The 23,559-nt window shown below is 42.2% G+C and overlaps 1 long non-coding RNA gene across 1 annotated transcript in view; it reads left to right on the top strand.

The window, feature by feature from the left end:
• Positions 1-23,067, top strand: part of LOC131194125 (uncharacterized) — a 48,080-nt gene extending 25,013 nt beyond the window's left edge. The window contains exon 3 of the long non-coding RNA XR_009154105.1: positions 22,045-23,067. This is a non-coding gene — a long non-coding RNA (uncharacterized LOC131194125). The remainder of the gene's footprint in view (positions 1-22,044) is intronic.
• The last annotated feature ends 492 nt before the right edge of the window (positions 23,068-23,559 follow it).

The raw sequence follows: 23,559 nt of genomic DNA, 5'->3' as shown, positions 1-23,559 counted from the left end.
CTTGGTCTCAGCTATGAAACCTGCTGCTATTATAATACAGATAAATTCTTTTTGGATCTTTATCTGTTTAATTAGATATCATTTACATATACTGTGTATACACAAACACATGTACACTTACATATTACACTTCAAAAATCAAGATATTTGTCTGTGTATACGTACCTCCTGGCAAGTATCTGAACATGTCACTACAATTTTCTTAGCAAGATTTTGGAAGTGGTTTGCCATTGCCTACTTTCTAGGGTTGAGAGAGAGTGACTGGCCCAAGGTCACCCAGCTGGCTTTCTGCTTAAACTCATTAATAGGCGTTCTTAGCCTGGTGCCTTAGCCACTGCACCAAACTTGCTCTTCGATATCTTTATTAGGATTAAACAAAGTTATGCCAAAGTGCATGCAAGCTTTAAGTAGATTTTAATAAAGAATATTGTAGAGTATGGATTTTTTAATGGGCGACTATGATAATTTTAAAACAAAGATATTAAAGCAGTTCAAGTTGACAGGCTAGAGAAATAAGATGGAAACAAATATCCTCTATCCAGGGATTTCTTATGATGCAAGGTAACTGGGAAATTCCCAGTTACAGCAGTAGCTCCCAGAAAGATTATAATCAGTTTTCATTGTCCTCATCATTTCCATATAAATGTAATATTAAGCAACAATAGTATTGTGACTTTTGAAGTGGATGCCTATCAAGACAGGAGTACATGTGATATGACAGGCAAGTGGGGATCATGTTCCATATTGGCATAAGAAAACGAGAGAGAGAGAGAGCTGTGCCAACATATTTAGTAACAAAAGATCAGAGCTTGGCTGGGTTATATGTGTCAGGAATCTGTGACTGATCCAAGGATAAACATGGAATCTCTAATAAATCTAGCTTCTCAAAATTAGGTTTCTTTCACTAGGACACACATACATTTGTTAATTTTTTTCTTGAGTCAGGGAATGTGGGTGATGGCTGAGAAGTCAAAGATCTTGGAGTTCTCATATCAAATGACCTTAATGCCAAAGCCCACTGCAACTACATAGCAAAAAAGGCCCTAAGAGTTGTAAACCTAATTTTACGCAACTTCTTTTCTAAAAACTCTACACTACTAACTAGAGCATACAAAACATTTGCCAGACCTATTCTTGAATACAGCTCATCCGTCTGGAACCCATACCACATCTCTGACATAAATACAATAGAACGAGTCCAGAAATATTTTACTAGAAGAGTTCTTCACTCCTCCGAAAACAACAAAATACCTTATACCAACAGACTTGAAATCCTGGGATTAGAAAACTTACAACTCCGTCGACTTCGACATGACCTGTGTTTAACACACAAAATCATCTATTGCAATATCCTTCCTATAAAAGACTACTTCAGCTTCAATCGCAATATTACAAGAGCAAAAAATAGATTCAAGCTAAATGTCAACCGCTTCAAACTTGATTGCAGAAAATATGACTTCTGTAACAGAGTTGTTAATGCTTGGAACTCATTACCTGACTCCATAGTCTCTACTCAAAATCCCAAAATCTTCAACCAAAAACTGTCTACTATTGACCTCACCCCATTCCTAAGAGGACTATAAGGGGCGTGCATAAGAGCACAAAAGTGCCTACCGTTCCTGTCCTATTGTTCCCTTCATTATATCAAATTAATATAGTTGATGCATATTTTTTTACTTATATATATATATATTTTCTTCAAGATATGTTGTTTTATCTATGACAATTGTTTGTGTATACTGTTGTGACAAAAAGAAATTTTTTAAAAAAGTCATTTGCTCATTGATCATCCACATTTCATGAACGGGTTCCAGATCATGGGACTGTTTAAGTGGAATACCCTAGGCATCCCATCCAAGCTGACAATGAATCTTGTAGGTAGGGACTTCACTTGGCATGTCTGCTGTCAATCACCAAGCTTTTTATTCTTTTCTGAACCACTTTCTTTAAAGATTTGAAGCCCCAAAAAAGTTTGTCATGTGGGTTCCTTGGTGCTTTCTGAGCTTCGTTGATTTTTTGCAGATGCTTCATTATCCAAACTAGGTAACATCATCAATGCTAGTAAGGAGTGGGGTTTGCTCTCATTTTATATTCTAATGGCTTGCCCTGTCAGTGTTGGTGAGAGAAGTCTTGGTAGTTCTTTGATTGGGCTGTTTACTGCTAGCTTGTTTGGCAGTTCCTTGATTGGGGTAGTGTTTATTTCTTGATTGTTGAGCTAATGTTAATCTTGGTGTGAATCTCTGCTCTTTTGGGTGAGGTTTGTGAGTTTGCAATAAATGATCTTTTCAGTAGTTAAACATCTAGTAGGAAGTGATTTTCAGTTAAGGAAAAATGAGAGCAGCCATGGTACTGACAGGTAGTTGGTGTAATAGTTAAGAGATTGGACTGGAAAATGGGAGGCTATGAGTTCTAATTCTGCCTTAGGCACAATTAGAGGCACCTTGGGCAACTCACTCTCTCTCTCAGTCCAAGGAAGAAAAGCAATGGCAACAACTTTTGAAATTCCCAGGAGTCAAGATTGACCTGAAGGTTGAAAAATGCAAATTTGATTTTTACTGTCTATGGAGGATGGAAAATTATCAATATTGTACTTCACCGATATTTTTATTTCCATATCAATATTCTGGAAACTGCTTTTTTTAAATAAAAAAACAGATTTTAAATATTATGATTGAGATTAAACTAATATGAGTTTTTCTACATTACAGTGAAATTTACACTGTAGCAGAGCAATACAGAACTCAAAATTTGCCCAATGTTATTTTAGCAAGATAAACTTAGAGGAATGCTGAGAACACAAAATTCAGTTGTGTTTTTCATCACTTGGATTTGAAAGATTGCCTAGTCTGTAAGAATTGCTCCTTGTTCTCTACTTCCTGTTGAAAGGATGCTTTACTAATCCTATAACATTCCTAGATTAAGGGTGTGTAAATACCAGGCTTCTTATAGCGTATTTCCATGTATTGGAATTTAGACATCTAATGTTCCTTTGTCTAATTACAAATAGAAGGGATAGATACTTAAAATAATTGTATTTTACCCTGGATATTGGTCACACATTTTCCTTCTACTCTAATAGCTACGACAACCCACATATTGAATATCAATGGATAATTCTTTTAATAAGAAGAAATTTTTTATTTCTCAGGATGAATAGACAACAAACCTCCAAACAAGAATTACAAGTATTTCCAACTGTGACTCATTGAGCCAGGCTTCATATGGTAAAGGTTACAATTCACCCGTAACTAATTAAATTATCATCCAAAGGCTAATGATTGCATACATTCTCCTGCCTTAAGAAAAGTGGTGTTTCCAGTGATGGATGAATAAACGCAATGCCCAATCATTATTGCTCAGCACAGGCCTGCTGCAGATGTCGGTTGGTATTTTAATCACTCTTGGAGTAGTCTTTGTCTAAAGCTACTGTGCAATTCATTTGCTTCCAGCTACACTATCATTATCTACCCCAAAGAATTCTCTTCACTTGGTGGAATTGGTCAAATTGCATAAACATTTAACACACAAAAAAACCAAGCAATTCAAAAGGCCTCTTGACCTGAAATTGTACCCTTTTTAATTTTGCTAATTATCTTAGTTTAGAATGTTTATTATCTTGGAGTTTGTAATGATTTAACAGGCAAAAAAAAATAAAAATCTTCAGGGTATGTTTCAGCACTCCAGTTTACAAGGGGAATGTTATATTCTTAGTCCAAATCCTAGAAGACTGATGGAAGAATTTTGTTGTTTATCTTTTGTTCAATCAGTGAACAAAATTTCCTTCTTACTCACAAAATCCAATAAAGACTCTTTAACAGTCTAATTAACTCATTGGATACCAATATATATGAATGGGTCATACTTAAAAAAAAACCTATTTGAATTGACTTTGGCTCCTTGCTGAGGCCTTCTCAGTTGTGATCCCACTTGAGAAACGCTTACCTCATAAAAGTATAGATGGCCCCAACCTTCCTTCTTAATTGAGAATAATTGAGAGTAATTGATACTATTTCAGCAAGCTTTGGCTTATAATTCTGGTTTGGGGATCATCACGATCAGTCGAGTGACATTATTTAATGTTTTTAATGCATCAAATTTTGAGCTGTTGTCTGCCACCCAAAGCCTGCATCGATTGGTGGCTTATAAATATTGCCAAATAAAACAAACAGACACAGCTTTTCAAGCAGCCGCACTAGGCTGCAGCTGTGCAAAGATCTGTTTTCATCTGCTGCTTCCTTGATATTTTTTTTCCTCGCTGTGACTTGACTTTGATTGATCTACCTGCTTTGATCTGTATCAGATGCTCCTTGCTTCTGTGAGATTCAGATATTCACAGGCATAGAGGCAACTGATACCTCAAAAATGATGCTCACTGGAACCTTGGAACTAAATTTGTCATGCTTGTGGCAAGGGTGATTTATATTTTTAAGTGTTCATCTAATGAAGAATCATCAGTCGGGAAAACCTTTACGCTTGTGGTTTCTTGCTCCTCTTTTGCTGAAACCTAACATAGCAAAATTGTTAAAAACAAGTTTGATACTTTTATAACTCAGTCTCCAGCAGTATGTCCATTCGGTCTCACAGGACTTACTCTCAATTAAGCAAGAATAGAATTATAATGGGGGGGAGGCATGATGGCTCAGTGGTTAGGGACACCAAGCTTGTCATCTGGAAAGTTGAAAGCCTGGGTTCAAGATCCGAGCACCTCACAGTAGGGTGAGGTGTTACTTGCTCTAGCTTCTGCCCACCTAATAGCTTGAAAGCATGCAAATGTGAGTACGTAAATAGGTACTACTTTGGTGGGAAGGTAACAGCGTTCTGTGTGCCTTGGCATATAGTCATGCCAGCCAAATGACCACGGAAAGTATCTTTGAATAACACTGGCTCCCTCAAATGAGCACCACTCCCAAGAGTTGGATATGATTACCTTTACCTTTAGAATTATAATTAATATATCCATATTACGTGTAGTTTTTTTCTGGATTTTTAAAAAAACTTTGGAATAAGATAAAGTATAAAAATTAAAAATGGCAGGTTAAAAACTTTTTCTAAACATAAACTTGTTCTTGAAAGTAAATTTTAATTTATAATTTATGGATGTGGCTTTGTCTTATTTTTCCCAACCTTAAAAAAGAAATGAATTGTGTAATGATGTGAGTGAATTAGTGTAAATAAGACTAAGTATTAGCTATTTTCCTATGACACAAATATTTGTGTGGTTAAAAAAACATAACTTAAAAACATTTCTGCAGTGTCACATGAAAGTGAGATGGGCAGATAATAAATTGAATAAATAAATTTGACAGAGAACTTGCTTTTACATGAGCATATTCTTAAAACATCTTGATGGATTGTAATCTAAGAATTTCCTTTGGGTATATATATGTAAAATGCTGACTATTCATGAAAGTGGAGTATAACTCATAAATGCATTTTAGTTGCACGATAGCTGAATGCTGGAATTGAGTAGCTGCTTATCTTCTGGAAGGAATTTCCTGTTTAATATATTTTCCAACCTCATTCTTCTCAAGCAAGTAAGAAAGACAACAAGTTTTGTCAATGTTATATGGTCTGATGTTAAAGCTACCGGATCTGGGCTGCAAAAACATAGGCTAGAGCTAACATTTTTTGTATCCCTTTACTGCCATCTTGCAGTTTGCAATTCATCTGGTAGTCCTGATCAGGGGGATTTTGCTCCTCAAACAATAGTATTTATTCCTACCTAATTTTCCAAGGGACATAAGCAACATGTATTTATAGAAAATGCACACTTCCAAGCTAAATTTGCTCTCTCTCTCTCACACACACACACACACAAACAAACACACATGCTCTTTTAAATTTCTTACAATAACTGAAGTACTGATCTCAACACAGACTAGCTAGTTATTATACTTTTCTTCTAAATAAAAAGGATCTTATACCTTATAAATGGCTATTCAGTATACAAAATAACTTTTTGTTTATAGTAATAAGTGGGTAATAAGTAATAAGTAGACAGCATACTAAAAAGCAGAGACATCACCCTGCCAACAAAAGTGCATATAATCAAGGGTATGTTTTCCCAGTTTCCCACACCCAATGTATGGCTGTGAAAGTTGGATCATAAGGAAGGCTGAGCACCAAAGAAGTGAGGCCTTTGAACCAGGGATGAAATGCTCCTGGTTTGGACTGGATCGTCCGATCCGGTAGCGATGACGGCGAGTGGTTCGAAGAACCAGTAGCAAAAATCCTTCCCCTCCCCGCATGCCCAGTTGAGCCGCGCGATCATCAGGGTTTTTGTTTTTTTTTACTTTTAAAAGCGTTTTTTCTTCAGCCGAAAAAAATGCTTTTACAAGTTAAAAAAAAAGCCTCTGATGATCGTGCGGCTCAGCTGGAATTGTCTGAACCTTTAAAAAGCATTTTTTCTCAACCTCTTCGCTGAAGAGGTTGTAGAAAAAATGCTTTTAAAGGGTTCTGGTAATCCGGCAACTCAGCTGGGATCATCAGAACACTTTAAAAGCATTTTTTTATACAACCTCTTCAGCTGAAAAGAAAAAATGCTTTTAAAAGTAAAAAAAAAAGTTGGCCATGCCCACCCAGTCACATTACCACTCCACCAAACCACGCCCACAGAACCAGTAGTAACAAATTTTACATTTCACCCCTGCTTTGAACTATGGTGCTGGAGAAGCCTCCTGTGAGTCCCTTGGACTGCAAGGTGATCAAACCAGTCAGTCCTAGAGGAGATCTACCCTGACTGCTCTTTAGAAGGCCAGATCCTGAAGATGAAACTCAAATAACTGCCCAGCCACCTTGTTTAGGGTGACCCGCTCCCTGCTTTTCCAGGGAGCTCGGGAGGACCCCTTGCAAGGACGTGCTGAGGAGTTTGGAATGTATCTGCACGATAAAATCGCTCAGATCCGGGAAGGGCTGGACGCTGATTGGGTGGATTCGGGCAGGACAGCGGAGGCAGCTCTTGAGAATATTATTTGGGGGGAATTCGATTCTGTGACTCCCAAGGACATGGACAGGATACTGAGAGGGCTGAATGCTACCACATGTTTATTGGACCCGTGTCCCTCCTGGTTGGTACTGGCCACACAGGAGGTTACACGAGGCTGGCTTCAGAGAATTGTTAACGCTTCTTTGAAGGAGGGTGTCTTCCCCACAGCCTTGAAAGAGGCGGTGGTGAGACCCCTCCTCAAGAAGCCTTCCCTGGATCCAGCTATTTTATCGAACTACCATCCGGTCTCTAACCTTCGTTTGTGGCGAAGGTTGTTGAGAGTGTTGTGGCACATCAGCTCCCTCGGTACCTGGATGAAACTGTTTATCTAGACCCGTGCCAGTCCGGCTTCCGGCCTGGGTACAGCACGGAGACGGCTTTGGTCGCGTTGGTTGATGATCTCTGGAGGGCCCGGGATAGGGGTTGTTCCTCTATCCTGGTCCTACTTGATCTGTCAGCGGCTTTTGATACCATCGACCATGGTATCTTGCTGCAGCGGTTGGGGGGCCTGGGAGTGGGGGGCACCGTTTTTCGGTGGTTCTCCTCCTATCTCTCCGACCGCTTGCAGACAGTGTTGGCGGGGGGGCAGAGATCGACCGCGAGGCACCTCACATGTGGGGTGCCACAGGGGTCAGTTCTCTCGCCCCTCCTGTTCAACATCTATATGAAGCTGTTGGGGGAGATCATCCGTGGTTTTGGGGTGAGTTGCCAGCTGTATGCTGATGACACTCAACTGTACATTTCCATCCCGGATCACCCCAACGAAGCCATCAATGTGATGTCCCAGTGCCTTGAAGCCGTTCGGGTCTGGATGGGGACGAACAGACTTCGACTCAACCCATCCTAGACGAAGTGGCTGTGGATGCCGGCGTCCCGGTACAGTCAGCTAGTTCCGTCGCTGACTGTGGGGGGCGAGTCACTGGCCCCCAGGGAGTTGGTTCGCAGCTTAGGCGTTCTCCTGGATGCACGGCTGTTGTTGGAAGAACACTTGACGGCCGTTGCCAGGGGAACTTTTTATCAGGTTCGCCTGATCTGCCAACTGCATCCCTTCCTGGACCGGGATTCGTTATGCACGGTCACTCATGCCCTCGTTACCTCCCGCCTGGATTACTGCAGTGCTCTCTACATGGGGCTCCCCTTGAAGAGCACTGGGAGACTTCAACTGGTACAGAATGCGGCTGCGCGGGGGATAGAGGGAGCGTCTCGGAGCTTCCATATAACACCTCTCCTACGCAAGCTGCACTGGTTGCCGATGGTCTTCCACGTGCAATTCAAGGTGTTGGTTACCACCTTTAAAGCGCTCCATGGCATAGGACCAGGTTACGGGACCGCCTACTGCCACCAATAGCCTCCCATCGACCTGTGCGCTTCCACAGGGAGGGTCTCCTCGGGGTGCCATCAGCTAAACAATGTCGGCTGGCGGCCCCCAGGGGAAGAGCCTTCTCTGTGGGGGCACCTACCCTATGGAACAAACTGCCTCTGGGGCTACGCCTTCTTCCCAACTTCCGGGCCTTTAAGCGCGAGCTCAAGACTTTTTTGTTTCACCGAGCAGGGTTGGCCTAAGAGTAATTTTTAATTGAGTGCTGTTATTACTTGTTATTTTAATATTCGGCCTTATGGTTTCAGATTTTTAAATTTCAAATATTGTGTTTTAATTTTTGTATATGTCTTTTTAACTTGGCTGTAAACTGCCCTGAGTCTTCGGAGAAGGGTGGTATAGAAATATACATAATAAATAAATAAATAATAAATAAATACTTTGGCCACCTAATGAGAAGGAAGGACTCACTGGAGAAGAGCCTAATGCTGGGAAAGATTGCGGGCAAAAGAAGAAGTGGACAACAGAAAACGAGGTGGCTAGATGGAGTCACTGAAGCAGTCGACATGAGCTTAAATGGCTCCGGGGGATGGTAGAGGACAGGAAGGCCTGGAGGAAAGTTGTCCATGGGGTCGTGATGTATCGGACATGACTTCACAACTAACAACAACAATAAGTGGTTAGAAGTAACCAGAGGGTACAAATGCAATATGGTTTGCTATAGGAATGAGATAGGGAGAGGAAGAGAACAATACCCAAGTTGCTACTAAATATCCAGTTCAACAGATAAGACTTACAATTAACATGCAAGTTCTACGGATAGCATAATTAAATGGACACTTCTGAGACAGATCTCAGAGATGAGTTCACTATCTAGGAGTCATTTTCTTTCGTATATTCTACCAAATTCTCAGTTAAGACTTGGGTTTCAAACCTGAATATGTGGGTTAAGACTAACACCGGAATTTGTTTCCTGTCTCTCCTGATGTCTAGTGATTGCCCAGATTTTTGCAGCCAAGATAGCCTTGATAAAAGTTCTCCCCACCCTTGTAATTTTGATAACTAGATGTTCTCTGGCACATTTCAGCTACAATCCTTTGGGCTCACGGTTAAAATGAATGTATGCTTTCAATGAAGAATCATTCCCAGGCATTTGTGGTGATGCAAATTTTGCAAAACTTGTCACTTAAACAAGGGGCTGGCAACATCTTCAATGCACTTGCAATACATCTTGTTGCAACAGTGAACAGTCATAAGTTGACATCTTGTGACTTCAACTAGCAGGTAGCAAAAGAAAACCTCCTGACTTGTGTATCCCCTTTGATCTATCTGGCTCTAAGTCAACACGAATGACTAAATGAGATCCAAGCGTTTGTAGAGCTCAAAACCTCTTATCCTATTACTGATCTGAACTGGAAGAAATAAGCACACCTATTGGTTTTGCTGGTAGAATGACTGCAAAAGGTTTTTAAAGGAAAGTCGGCAGTTCTTGATTTTGAGGATAAGCAATTGAAACATTTGGTCAGGGGATGGATTTATGTCTTACAGACTTTGCTGCAACAACAGCAACCAACCAACCTTTGAACTGTTTACTCCATAGAGGGGAAAAATGAATCCCACCCTGAGCCTTTTAAGAACCCTGTTCTCTAAGCATCTTTTTTAAAACTTTTATTTGTACTTAGCACCGTGGCTTCTAAGAAGACAACAGTAGACAAAGTTATTTATTGATTTGGTTTGAACAGCTGTCTGTGTTATATAAAATAACTCTGGGCAACTAGTAACTAAAAGACGAAGAACAAAATTCCTTTTATATTCAAGTAATGCTGTCCTAGTTCCCAGAGTCTGGAAGAACCTGGAAGTGGAGAGGAATGTCATGGTTCCGAGCAATGAACCCACAATTGAATCAGGACTCGGAAGCTCCATTCAGGCTTGTAAGACCTTTTATTGAGTACATCATATTGGCACTTAGAAAGGTGAAGCTAGCTGTGGGTAATTCCTGTGCTTCAGAGTAATAAGAAGAATAGAAATTTCCCACCCCCTTCAGGTGTCTTGGGTCACGTTAACCAACAGTAGCTCCCCCTCAGTCTCAACAGATGTTCATTGCCATGACCTTGGTTCACACACTGCATGTGGTGGATGTTTTGTCTAGTGGACTCAGGCACCACACTCCAGTCCTTTCTAATTCCCTCCCCCCCTCCCCCCAAGAGTGTCAACTAAGAAACAAAGCGAAAGTAAATATGGCTTTGGCTGAAGTCGTTTTGAAGCTGACAAGGAAACAATTTTGATTGGCAAGGTGGAATTCTTCTGGTTCTTTCCCCCTCCCCCCTCTTAGTTTTGGTGAGAAGACACCTCGGACTATAGCAGAGGTAGCACTGCAACTATGGGCAGGGGAGTGGGGAATTGCACAGATTCATTTGGGCTGTTGGGCTGTTCTCCAAAGCACCTGAGGGTAGAACAAGAAGCAATGGGTGGAAACTAATCAAGGAAAGAAGCAACTTAGAACTAAGGAGTAATTTCCTGACAGTTAGAACAATTAATAAGTGGAACAACTTGCCTGCAGAAGTTGTAAATGCTCCAAACACTGGAAATTTTTAAGAAAATGTTGGATAACCATCTGTCTGAGATGGTGTACATTTTCTTGCCTGGGCAGGGGGTTGGACTAGAAGGCCTCCATGGTCCCTTCCAATTCTGTTGTTGTTGTTATTGTTGTTGTTGTTATTTGTTTGTTTATTTGTCAACAAGTACAAGGAAACAAGTAACAGTATAAACATAGACATGGACACATGAAAAAAAATTGGCACAAAAAACAGGATATAAATAAGCAAAATATAGCCATAAACACATAGAATGATTACATATAATTGGGAACAGTAGAACAGGGACAGTAGGCATACTGGTGCGCTTATGCACACCACCTTAGGGACCTCTTAAGAAACATGAAAAGTCCATGGTAGACAATTTAAAGTAAAAGGTATGGGGTTTAGAGAGACTAACAATAGGTTCAGGCAGTGTTCCAGACATTAACTACTCTATTGCAGAAGTCATATTTCCTACAATTAAGATTAGAGCGAATTACATTGAGTTTAAATCTATTAATAGCCCTTGTGTTATTATGTTTGAAATTAAAGTACTCATTTACTGATAGAACATATTGGTAAATAATATTATGAACTAAGCATAGGTCGGAACGTAGATGATGTAGTTTGAGGCTATCTAGACCAGGGGTGAAATCTAAATTTTTTCCCTACCAGTTCTGTGGGCGTGACTTAATTGGTGGGAGTGGCTTGGTGGTCAGATGACTGGGTGGGCGTGGCCAATAACAATAAATAATAAAAATAATAAACAAAGTATAAAAAAAATTAGAGGTACCAAAAACCAACTTTTACACTTTACACACATACAACACAACTGACTCACACACAATGCAAAAGCAGCTGCACTTCACACTTCACACACACACAACACAACACAACTCACACACACACACACACCACACACACAAAATACCACATACAGCTTTCTGAGATTTTGTGTGTTTGTGTAGTTAGAGTGAAACACTACAGAAACACAAGATCTCAGAAAGCTGCACAAATATTTTATTTTATTATTAAGGTTTGTGGACTTCAATTCCCAGAGTTCCTCAGCCAGCAAAGCCAACCAGCATTAGTTGCTCAGTGATGAAATAGATTAGCTAAGTTTAGATTAGTTCTGTCTGGTGCTGAAAGTGAAACTGGGGCTTTCGGGCTGGGAAAAAAGCCATGCGGTCGATCAGTAATCAGGTAAGTGCCTTAGAATCTCTTAAAAGGAGGTTTTCTATAAGTTTTCTACAGAAAACATGTTTTTTAAGGTTCTGCTGATGTGGAACTCAGGTGAGATCGCCAGAGGAGCCTTAAAGAACTTTTTTTTTAAAGTTTAAAGGCCCTGCCAATCTCAGCTGAGGGGTGGGATCCTCAAAGGCTTTTTTTTACTTTTAAAGGCATGTTTCGGCTGAAGAAAAACCTGCTTTTAAAAGTAAAAAAAAAAAACTCTGCTGATGGTGCGAGTCAGCAGAGGCGGGGGGGGGGCAGGGATTTTTGCTACTGGTCCTCCAAACCAGCAGCCACCATCGCTACTGGATTGCGCGAGCCGATCCAAACTGGGAGCATTTCACCCTTGATCTAGACCTAAAATTTCAAGTCCGGTGGTATAGGGAATTTTATTTTGAGCAGAAGATTTAAGAATACTTCTAGTAAAATACCTCTGGACCCTCTCTAATGTATTAATGTCCGAAATTCAGTGAGGGTTCCAGGCAGGTGAGCAGTATTCAAGTACAGGTCTTGCAAAGGTTTTATTACCCTAGTTTGGAGTATAGCATTACCAGAGAGAAAACTTCGTAAAATAAGATTTACAACGCTTAATGCCTTTTTTGCAATGATGTTACAGTGAGCTCTGGGACTTAGATCCTTTGAAATGAATACTCCTAGTTACTTCATATTTTGTACATCAATTCCATCACTATTGGACCTGGAGGCCTTGCCCACAATCACTCATGCCCTAATCCAGTGGTGGGATTCAAGTAATTTAACAACCAGTTTATCAAACTGCTCAGAAAGTTAACAACCGGTTCTCCTGAAGTGGTGCGAACTGGTTGAATCCCACCACTGCCCTAATCACTTCCTGGAAACATGCTCTATATGTGTCAGCCTTGTCATCTAGACCAGAAAGGAAACATGACCAGAGAAAGTAGTTCTACATTACTGTAAAGCTATATTAACAATACCTTGTCAGTCTGAAAGTACATTTATTTATTTCGTGTATGGCATATCATACATGCACTAGCAATATATATTAACAATTCACCTAGATTAGTAAAAGACAATAAAATATAAATGTTAAAAAGATCAGATACCAGTGTCTAGGCCATCTAACCACTGAAGCACAGCATTGTTTGTATTTAAAAAAAGTCAGATACTGGACTGGTAGATGCTCTCAGCTTACAACTGATCAAGATGTTTGGTGTGGGACCCCAGAGTCACACTGAGGGGAGGATACTAGGCCCCATTTATATAGAGAGTTCCAGCAGAAGCCATGTGAAGCGTGAATCCTATTCAAGATTGTCCATTGCTGACATGGTACTTCAAAGCCCAGAGCCTTTTTTGTGGGGTCATTTGTATGTCTTCCTGAGTGTTCCATTGGCCCATTTGGTTTTCCATTGGGAATTGGTGTTAAAGTTATTGGGCAGATGTTGTGCAAGTGTCAGTGGGGGCTTCCTGGATTTGAGTCTTCCAGCTGATAAACACAATCTGAAAACACAATTCTTCTGCTTTTACTTTTACAGCCCAAATTACTCAGGGAGGGTCCCTTCTGAGCCTCTTGCTCTGCCCACTATGCAGCTACAGGCTTTTATCTGACTGTTCCCTAGGCAGCATCCCTTCACCCTGTCTCCCAAGGTTTTTCTCACATACCATTACAACATGGGTCTACCCTATCCAAATATCGCAACTGGTCCAGAATGCAGCAGCATGCACAGGTCTGGGCATTCCACAGTTTGTTAGTCTTACACCACTGCTGTGTCAGCGGCATTGGTTTCCAGTTTATTTGCAGATGCAATTCAAAGTGGTGGTTATTACCTTTAAAGTCCCATATGCCCTATTTGTAGAATGACCTCTCCTTGAGGGAACCTGCCAATTTCACCTGGTCAGGTAGGTTGGCATGCTCCAGGTATCTTCCCTGAAATGCTGTTGTGTCATGCTACTTATGATACAAAGGGAAGTAGTTGAGCCAAAAACTAAAAAGGTGAGATATAAATTCATAAAGATACCCTAATAGCTTTGGCCAGCTTTCAAGAGGACCAGAAAACAAGGATAAACAAAGTAAATTCATATTTACAGTATGTCTGCCAGCAATAGTCAGTGGTGTCCATGTTTATGTGTGTATAAAATTTATAGCCCTTGTGATACAAAGTGTGGCATTTGGAAAATGCAAAATTTAAGATGAAAAGAAATAAATTGCCTAACAGCTTTGAAAAATGAATAGAAATCCACTCATAAGTTTTAATTTCATACTTCCCTAAATTATTTCAGACAACAGCTTGTTTTCTATGTCATATTAAATACAACTGCTTTCTAACTGCTGAATTGCTACCCAGTAGTTTCCGATTTTGCATGCCAAATGAAATGGCTTTTAGAATTGCGTGTAACCTGCAGACTGCTTACGCTAGTTTATCAAATCCTGTATATTCTATTTCTGTTTCCTTCCTTTCTAATGATGTGTGCAATAACCATCAAGAGAGTGTAAGAATGCATGCATTTATGTTTATTAATGTAATATTATAAATAGGTTGGTAATTTGATGTGTTTAAGACCTCTCTGTATGAGTCTTAATTAGTATCAGGTCTGCCCTCTGCCTTATATAGGCATGAACTGTAGTTATTAGATGTTTCTTTCTTTCATAGAAACAGACAGCTGGTGCCATGCATGACATTCATTGTAAAGGGCTGAGGTACTTTCTCTAGATCCAATTATCAAACTTTGCACCTAAAAATATAGGATGAAAATAAATCTCTCTGGAAAAATGGGGTAAGATTTCAAAGCAAGACTTAGGAATTAAGCAGCGTCTCCCGTTTCAAGAGTCCTCTGGGTAAGAATTTGATCTCATATGTCACTCTGAGTTTATCTTTCCAGGATCTGGCTTTTCAGCTGCTATGCCACTCCCTGACAAATGCATCCACCCATGGAAATTTAAGTGTCAGTGGGAAAAGTTTCAGATAGCTGATGCATTATTGCATTGGTCGCATGGGTATCTCTACTTGGTTTTCAGTGGGCACGTGTGCTGCCTGGAAGGATCTTGGTGACTTTTCAGCATGACTGGCTGGGGATTGATTCTGGGAATTGAAATCCACAAGACTTAAAGTTGCCAAGGTTGGACACCCCTGATCTAGGGGAAAGATATGAATTAAGGAAACGATATGAAAAAGTTTCCAATAATTTGGTTCCAAATTTTACCAGATGGGTATTTAGACAATTGTTAGTTCAGATATTTTAGAATCAACAAATTCAAGAGCCAGGGCTGAGAAAGTTTCTGGAACCAAGAATGATGAGACCCAGCTGGGGTTGCTTGGGCCGGTCATTCCCTCTCAGCCCAAATTGGTTTCAGAGTCTATGAGAAGCCAGCTGATAAATAAAACCTCCCTTGTCACTTCATACACTGATAGTTTCTTTTTAAGGATTGGGCAAATACAGTGCAAAATTAACCAAATCCTGAAACCATGGGACAAACACTAAAAATAAAAACGATGACCAACAACAGAATCTGTGTTGATAATAAAAAGGGCTTATATAACAAATAGCATTTAAATTACTAGAGCTATGGGATTAGATTGCATGATCAAAATACGTCAGTGGGAATTCAAGTTGTAAAGTGAGAACTCTATTTTGATATTCATGATTGAGGAGAACCCAAGGAAACTGACTTTAAATTGGCTCCTCCCTCATATAATGGCAGTTTAAAATAATTTTGATTACCTGAGAGCTCCACCTTGTGGCTTGTTATTTGCAACAAAGTAATTCAGAAAGAATGATGTTGCAGATCTCTTGGTATATGAAATAATTAGAGGAAAGCATTTTATATAAATGTTCATTTATACATTCATAAAACCTGAGTTTGGAAAGAGAACTTGGCATCATAATGGACAAGTCAATGAAAATAACTGCAGCTACTATTAAAAAAATAAACAAATTGTATACCTTGCATTATTTGGAAGGGAATTGAAAACAGAAATAATGCCCTTATTAAAAAAAAATCAGTGTAAATTTCTTATGCTGATATGAAAGCAATTTGTATAGCTTTAAAATAGGATTGGATAGGTTCATGGAGGATCAGGCTACCAATAGGTGCTAATATTGATGGCTATTTACAAGCTTTTGACTGAAAAGGCAGCAGATCTCCAGTATAATAGCTGATCTGAAATCTAATCTGTTAAGTTCTGGAAGTAACGAGGCTGGAGACCAGGGTAGTGACAACAGCTCTTTAATATATGGTGAACCCAGCAACAGGCTGGGGGAAAAACCTCTCCTTTTATACAGTTCTACTGGTGGCTTCGTCCAATCAGCAACGTGCTGATTTCCCGCCCAAATATTTAAAGGTACATACAAGAATACATAACACTCCTCCCCTCCCAGAAAACACTTTGCCTCTATTTACATCTTATTTACATGTTATTTTTCGACGTAGTCACGCAAATAACCTGGGCGTCTCCTAGTTCTTTCAGACCTGCGCGGTTCAGTCCTGGGTGGTGTTTTGAGCTGTTCGGAGGGTCTGTTTTCTCCCTCCAGCTCTTTTTCTATGCCATCGGGCCCTGGATTATTTGCAGATTCTTTTTCTTGGCCATCCGGCCCTGGATTACTTTTGTAATTTTCCCTGTCGTTTCCCTCGGGAACCTGATGGCGTCGCTGGACCTCCGGGACCTCAGCTAAGTCTTGCGCCTCCCCCGGGTCATAGTCAGCTGTGGGTTCAAATAGGGAGGGGTCATAATTTGTTTCTTGTGGCTTACTTTGTTCAGTTATTCGTCTCCTTATCTGATCTATGTGGCGCCTCCAAATTCGGTTGTCTTGTAATTCGACCAAGTATGACTTTGGGCCGGTTGCTTTTATTATTTGCCCTGCGAGCCAACTTGGGCCGTCCCCGTAGTTGCGGGCCCACACTCGGTCGCCTATGCCCAATTCCCTTGTTTTGTCTATTTCCTTGTAACCCTCTGGTGTGTAATGGGACTCAATCGTCAAGTGGGCACCGGAGTTTCCGTCCCATCAATAATTCGGCTGGGCTTCTGCCTGTAGCAGTGCTTGGGGTTCTGTGCTGAACGGCCAGAAAGAAGTCTATCTTTGTTTGCCAGTCACCTGGCTTGAGCCTGGACAATGCCTCCTTGGCGCTCCGGACGGAACGCTCTGCAAGGCCATTCGACGAGGGTGGAAAGGCGCAGAGGGCATGTCGGATGCCCTCCTCTGCCAAGTATTCTTGAACTGGGCTGCCGTGAATGCGGCCCGTTGTCGGACACCAGAGTGTCAGGCAACCCGTGGGTTGAATAGTGGCGCAGGGCTGCGATTACTGCCTCGGCCGTGGGATTTCATGAGGATGATCTCCAACCATTTAGAGAATGCGACAACCACTAGGAAAGTTTGGCCATGGAAAGGGCCAGCAAAATCAATGTGGATTCTTGACCAGGGCCCTTGGGGTTTTTCCCATTCCTGACTGGGGCCGTTGGGGTAGAGGTCTGGACTCTTGGCAAGCCTGGCATTTCCTACCCTCTCAGCAATCTCTGAGTCCATGAGTGGCCACCACACATAGCTTCTGCTAGCCCCTTCATCCTGACGATCCCTGGGTGGCCCTCGTGGAGGAGGTCCAGTACCTTTCCCTTAATTTATCGGGATTACCACGATCACCCCATAACAGGCACCCCTTGAGCCGAGAGCTCATCCGCTTTTTAACAAATTCCTTAAACTCGCCCGGCGCAGCGGGCCACCCTCTTGTACCCAACCGAGTACAGTCCTTAACATAATGTCCGGTATGATGCCCGAGCCACTTCCTTAGATGTGACTGGGCCAGAGTCCAAAGAGTCAATAAGCAGGATGGGCGTCCCGGAGTGGGGTCTTGATGGCCCCTGGTAGTGGGCATCTGCTTAACGCGTCTGCATGCCCCACTTCTTTTCCTGGTCGATGCTGCAGCTTGTACGAATAAGCGGCTAAGAAAATAGTCCATCGGGTCAAGCGTGGCGAAAGTGCCACAGGCGTGGGCGGTCGCCAGCCAGTATCCCTAGTAGCGGTCTGTGGTCAGTCACGATTTCAAAATCCGCCCAAAACATACTCGTGAAATTTTTCACCCTGACACAATGGCTAGTGCTTCTTTATCTAATTGGCTGTAGTTCCTCTCTGGGAGGACATCGTTCTAGAGTAAAAGCTATAGGGGCTTCTGTGCCGTTTGAAGTCTATGGCTGAGTACAGCCCCACCCCGTAAGGGAGGCATCGCAAACCAGCACTAGGGGCAATGAGTTATGATATTGGATGAGCAGGCTGTCACTTGAGAGCAGGTTTTTACTGCTCAAAGCCCTATTTTCTGACTTTCCCCAAGACCAAACAGTATTTTTCCTAAAAGCCTATGCAGCGGTTCAGCAACGGTCGCTTTGTTTTTAAAAGACCGTAAAAATTCACTAGCCCCAGGAATGCCTGTAGCTCTGCTTTGTTTTTGGGCGCTGGAGCCTTTCTAATTGCCTTGACCTTGCTCTCAGTGGGTGAATTCCTTTCTTGTCTATCCGTAGCCCAAGAATTCGACGGATTCGACCCCTATCTGGCATTTGTTTACCTTGACTTTCAATCCGGCTGTCGGAAAATGCCCAGAACCTTTCTTAAACGCCTCCCCAATTCCTCTACGTTTTCCCTGAAATCAGGACATCATCAGTAGGGAACTACCCTGGGAGCCCTTGCAGAAGTCGTTCCATTAGGTTTTGGAACAGCCCTGGTGCCACACTCACCCCAAATTGCAATCGGGTGCACTTGAAGGCCCCCTGTGCGTTACAATCGTTTGGGCTTCGCTGTGCGGGCGTCACGGGCAGTTGTTGGTAGGCTTGGGCCAAGTCTAACTTTGCAAAGACTTGCCCTCGCCCCAAAGAGTGCAGCAAGTGTTGCACCACGGGAACCGGGTAAGCGCTTTTCTGTAAGGCTTTGTTAAGCGTCGCCTTGTAGTCAGCGCAAATTCTAATTGACCCATCTGCTTTTATTGGGTGACGATTGGCGTCCCACTGCGTGATCGACTGGCACCAAAATCCCTGATTTATGAGCTTATCTAGCTCCTTATCAATTTTGGTTTTAGGGCAAAGGGACCTCCTCGCCTTAAGCCTAATGGGCGCTACCTGGGGGTCTAAGTTGAAGGAAATAGGGGTCCCCTTGTACTTGCCCAGGCAGTCCTTGAAGACATCTTCGAACTCGTTAAAGAGAATGTCTTTCAGGTTACAGTCGCTTCTGTAGATGCCAGTCACTCCCATGCCCAGGGCACGAAACCAGTCTAGTCCCAACAGACTGGGCAGGGTCCCTTCGACGATCGTGATGGGCAGAGTCTTCTTGTGAGGTCCGTACTCGACTCGGACGGAGGTGGTCCCTCGAACAGGGATGCGATTCCCTTGGTAGTCGTGGACTCGTAGCCGTTGAGCTTGCAGGTGGCGCTTCGCGACTGACGGCAGTGACTTTGCCAAAGTGTCCCAGGACATGATGGTGATCGCTGACCCCGTGTCTACTTCGAGCCGGCACCGTACTTCCTCTATTTTTGGTTTGGTGAAGATCTTCTTCTCCACTTGGGTCGAGGCGCGGCCTATGACCACAGTCGTTTGGTTTGAATCCGCGCCTTTTTTGTTTGAGCCAATCGCGGGTCGCCTTGCCGATTCCGCGCTCTGATTGGCCGATTTGAATTTTCGGCGGGAAGGTTGGGCCGCTCGACAAACTTGAGCTAGGTGCCCTTTCTTCCCGCACCGACATGTGCGTCCTTAAACTTGCAGCGTTGGCGCTGGTGTTGACCACCGCAGCTTCCGCATTCGCCGCTGTCCCCTTTGTCGCGTTTCTCGGTTCGGCAGACCCTTCCTCATCTTCACCGCCGGATTCGGTCTGAACCTCCTCCTGGTGCACTGGAGTTGGCTTCGCCGCCTTTGGTGGGACAGGCTTTGCAGTGTCTCCGCCGCTTGGGTGGACATTTCATGTGCTCTGGCTTCATCCAGAGCGTTGGCCAGCGTTAGGTTGCTCTTTGCTAGCAGCCGCCGCCGCAAACGGATGTCTCTGACCTCGGATGAGTTGCTCGAGGAGCACCTCGCCCAGGTCGCGTATCCGCAGTCCTTGGACGCTTCCTTAGGCGGCCATGTAGTCACCGATGGATTCGCCTCCATCTGCCTTCGCCTCCGAATTCAAACCGCCGCACGATTTGGACGGCGTTGGCGCAAATGATTTTTTAGTAAAGTCTGTAGAGTTGGCCACGACACCGATTGTAACGGCGTTGGCTCTGCCAGGCTTCCGCGATATCAATGACCTCCGGACCACAGTGGCTTAAGAAATAAGCCCTTTGCGGTTATCTGGAACTCCTTGCAGTTCGTTGGCTTCTAGAAAGCTTTCGAACGGGTCATATACGTTCCCCATTTCTCTTTAGCCGGGTCAAACGGTGCGGGCGGAGTGTAACTGGCCATCTCCGCTTTTCTGCCCTGTGTTTGCTGGGTTCGGGTCTATCGTGCTTCAGCTCGGTTCTGGTTCTCCTTAGCCTCGAGATCCCACCTTCGTCGCCAGTGTTAAGTTCTGGAAGTAACGAGGCTGGAGACCAGGGTAGTGACAACAGCTCTTTAATATATGGTGAACCCAGCAACAGGCTGGGGGAAAAACCTCTCCTTTTATACAGTTCTACTGGTGGCTTCGTCCAATCAGCAACGTGCTGATTTCCCGCCCAAATATTTAAAGGTACATACAAGAATACATAACATAATCCACAAGGCAACAGTGATATATTTTCATCAGAAATATTCTCTGCTTTCATAGGGGGTCACAATTACCTGTCTTTTAATGCTTTCCCAGGTCATACTCCGCCAGATGGCATTTTAATCTTCTTCTAACATTGATGTCACGATTAGTAGCTATTTGTTTAAAGATTTAAGAAGTGGAATATTAGTTTTGGTGAGCTCAAGAATATTTACTAGGGGGTCACAAAAGCCCTTGTGGTGGATGCCATTGTATTATGAAGCCCCACCCCAGGGGTGAAATCCAGCAGGTTCTGATAGGTTCTGGAGAACCGTTAGTGGAAATTTTGAGCAGTTCGGAGAACCGGTAGCACAAATTTTGAGTAGTTCGGAGAACCGGCAAATACCACCTCTGGCTGGGCCCAGGAGTGGGGAGGGAATGGGGATTTTGCAGCATCTTTCCCCTGGAGTGGGGTGGGAACGGAGATTTTGCAGTAACCTTCCCCTGCCACACCCACCAAGCCACGCCCACAGAACCGGTAGTAAAACATTCAGATTTGACCACTGCCCCACCCCTTTTTTATATATAGTGTTAATATATTTATTAAAAAAGGCAAGGGACTGCACTGTTCCCGGGTTGCAAAAATATAAGTGCTGATATCATAGGATATGGGGCCTCTGTTTTCTGGTACGCTAAACTGAAAAGATTATCCTTATACTACTACCACCCTTAATACTATGAATAGTCTTCTACCCCAATGTTAAGTAACCAAAGCAATATTTTCATTTTCTACATGAAGAAATACCATATAATTCCTGTACTGGCATATTTTCCCTGGAATGTGTAAAAGCTGATTATAGGTAATCCTTGGCTTACTACCAGTGGTGGGTTTCTACCGGTTTGCCCTGGTTAATTGAGTTTTGCTTCATTTTGCAACCTTTCTTGCCACAATTGTTAAATGAATCGGTGCAGTTGTTAAGTTAGAAGCACGGTTATTAAGCCAATCTGGCTTTCCTATTAACTTTCCTTATCAGAAATTTGCAAAAGGTGGTCACATAACCTAGAGTGCCAGTTGCCAATTATTCAAATTTTAATAATGCTGCAAAGGTTGCAAGTGTGAAAAAAGGTCATAAGTCATCTTTTTCAGTGCCATTGTGACTTCAAATGATTACTAAATGAACGGGTGTAAGTCGAGGACTACCTATATGAGAAAGTTCAAACTGGAGTAAATATTCCTTCAAAAACCCAGAAAGACTTCATACAACTGTGTGTCTTGTTTGTTTCAGAAAAACCCTTAGATGAGATGAAGTGAAGCTATTCCAAGATTACAGTCACAAAAATCCAACATATAGTAGACGGCTGACAAAAATGAGGTCTGAAGAGGATTATAATCACTGAAAAAGATGGCTTGCAGAATGATTATCTGGTAAATTTAGCAACAATTGCTTCCCAGCCTTTTGGTTAAGATCAAGAGTAAGAAAAAAAAATCCAAGAAGGCTCCGATGTTGGCATCCAAGTATGGTTTCTATGTTTCTGGCAACTGCAGCTTCTTGTTTAATTTTAAGTATTTTCATTGATGCTACCACTTGTATGCTTCTTGCGATTGTGGTGTCAGAGTCAGACTGTGTAGTAATTTATCCCTGTGATGTAATTAATTGCTTTTCTTGTTTCCTTGGCTTCTGACCTGGCTTTTGGTTGACAAATGTTTTAAGCTTCCATGGTTTCTCCATGGAGTTGTTGCTGATTTCAGACATGAAACAAGACACTGTGTAGTTTTGAAGGGTAGCTCTAGCACTCCGAATGGTGCCTGGAAGTGGACCAAAAGTCAGTGAAGCTCTTTAAGACCCCTCAAGATAATATTTCTTCTCCTGGAGCCGTTTAGCAGTGTGATGTCTGTATTTTGAATTGACTGTAGCCTAAAGACACACATAATGCACTTCCTCATGTCCTGAAAGCTGCAAGAACAGGTTATCTCTATTCTTATATTGTCATAAGAGATATTAGTAATAGACCAAGAAGAGAAAATATCTTCTTTAAAACTTTAATGAGATTTGATTTGGAGGGTTAGTTCAAGAAGTAAAGTTGATAGAAATCACAAATGCACATTCACATTTCTTGCTTGGATGTTCCATCTTATTTGAATTTTTATTTCACTTTACAAGAACTTTCAGAAAAGAGTCCCCAGCCCTATATAAGAGCCTTTAAGTATCTGATGCCTGAAAGTCATCAGACATCAAATAACTAGGTTTTCACTCCTTGCAAATGTCTATGGGTTTTTATTTTAAGATAGAGCAATAAATGATGCTCATTCTGAGATTTAATATCAACAACTAGACCAGAGGTCTCCAACTTTGGTCCCTTTAAGACTTGTGGACTTCAACTCCCAGAGCCCCTCAGCCAGCAAAGCTGGCTGAGGGACTCTGGGAGTTGAAGTCCACAAGTCTTAATGGACCAAGGTTGGAGACCTCTGCTCTAGATTGTATTTCCGCATACTTTACACCTCACCATTTATGAACATTAACACTTCATATGCCTTTGAGGCAGGCTGAGAGAAAGAGTCAGGTGAAACAGCAAGCACAAGCAAGGTCATGAAGGGGGGAAAAAAGCAATGACACACACTATAGTTGTACTTACTGACTCAACTAGAGTTAATATTTTGAGCCTGGAAAAAAATGGACTGCTTTAATGAATATTAGAGAGGTGATGCATTCACAGGAGATCAGAGCACTTCTTCCAAATTTTATGAAATGTAAGGCATGTTCAAACATGCCCACATGCACAATATAGGGTAGGATGTTATC

Source organism: Ahaetulla prasina, chromosome 3 (genome assembly GCF_028640845.1).
Source record: "Ahaetulla prasina isolate Xishuangbanna chromosome 3, ASM2864084v1, whole genome shotgun sequence".
Taxonomy (NCBI): domain Eukaryota; kingdom Metazoa; phylum Chordata; class Lepidosauria; order Squamata; family Colubridae; genus Ahaetulla; species Ahaetulla prasina.
The sequence above is the reverse complement of the archived record's forward strand: the minus strand, read 5'-3'. Positions and strand labels throughout refer to the sequence as shown.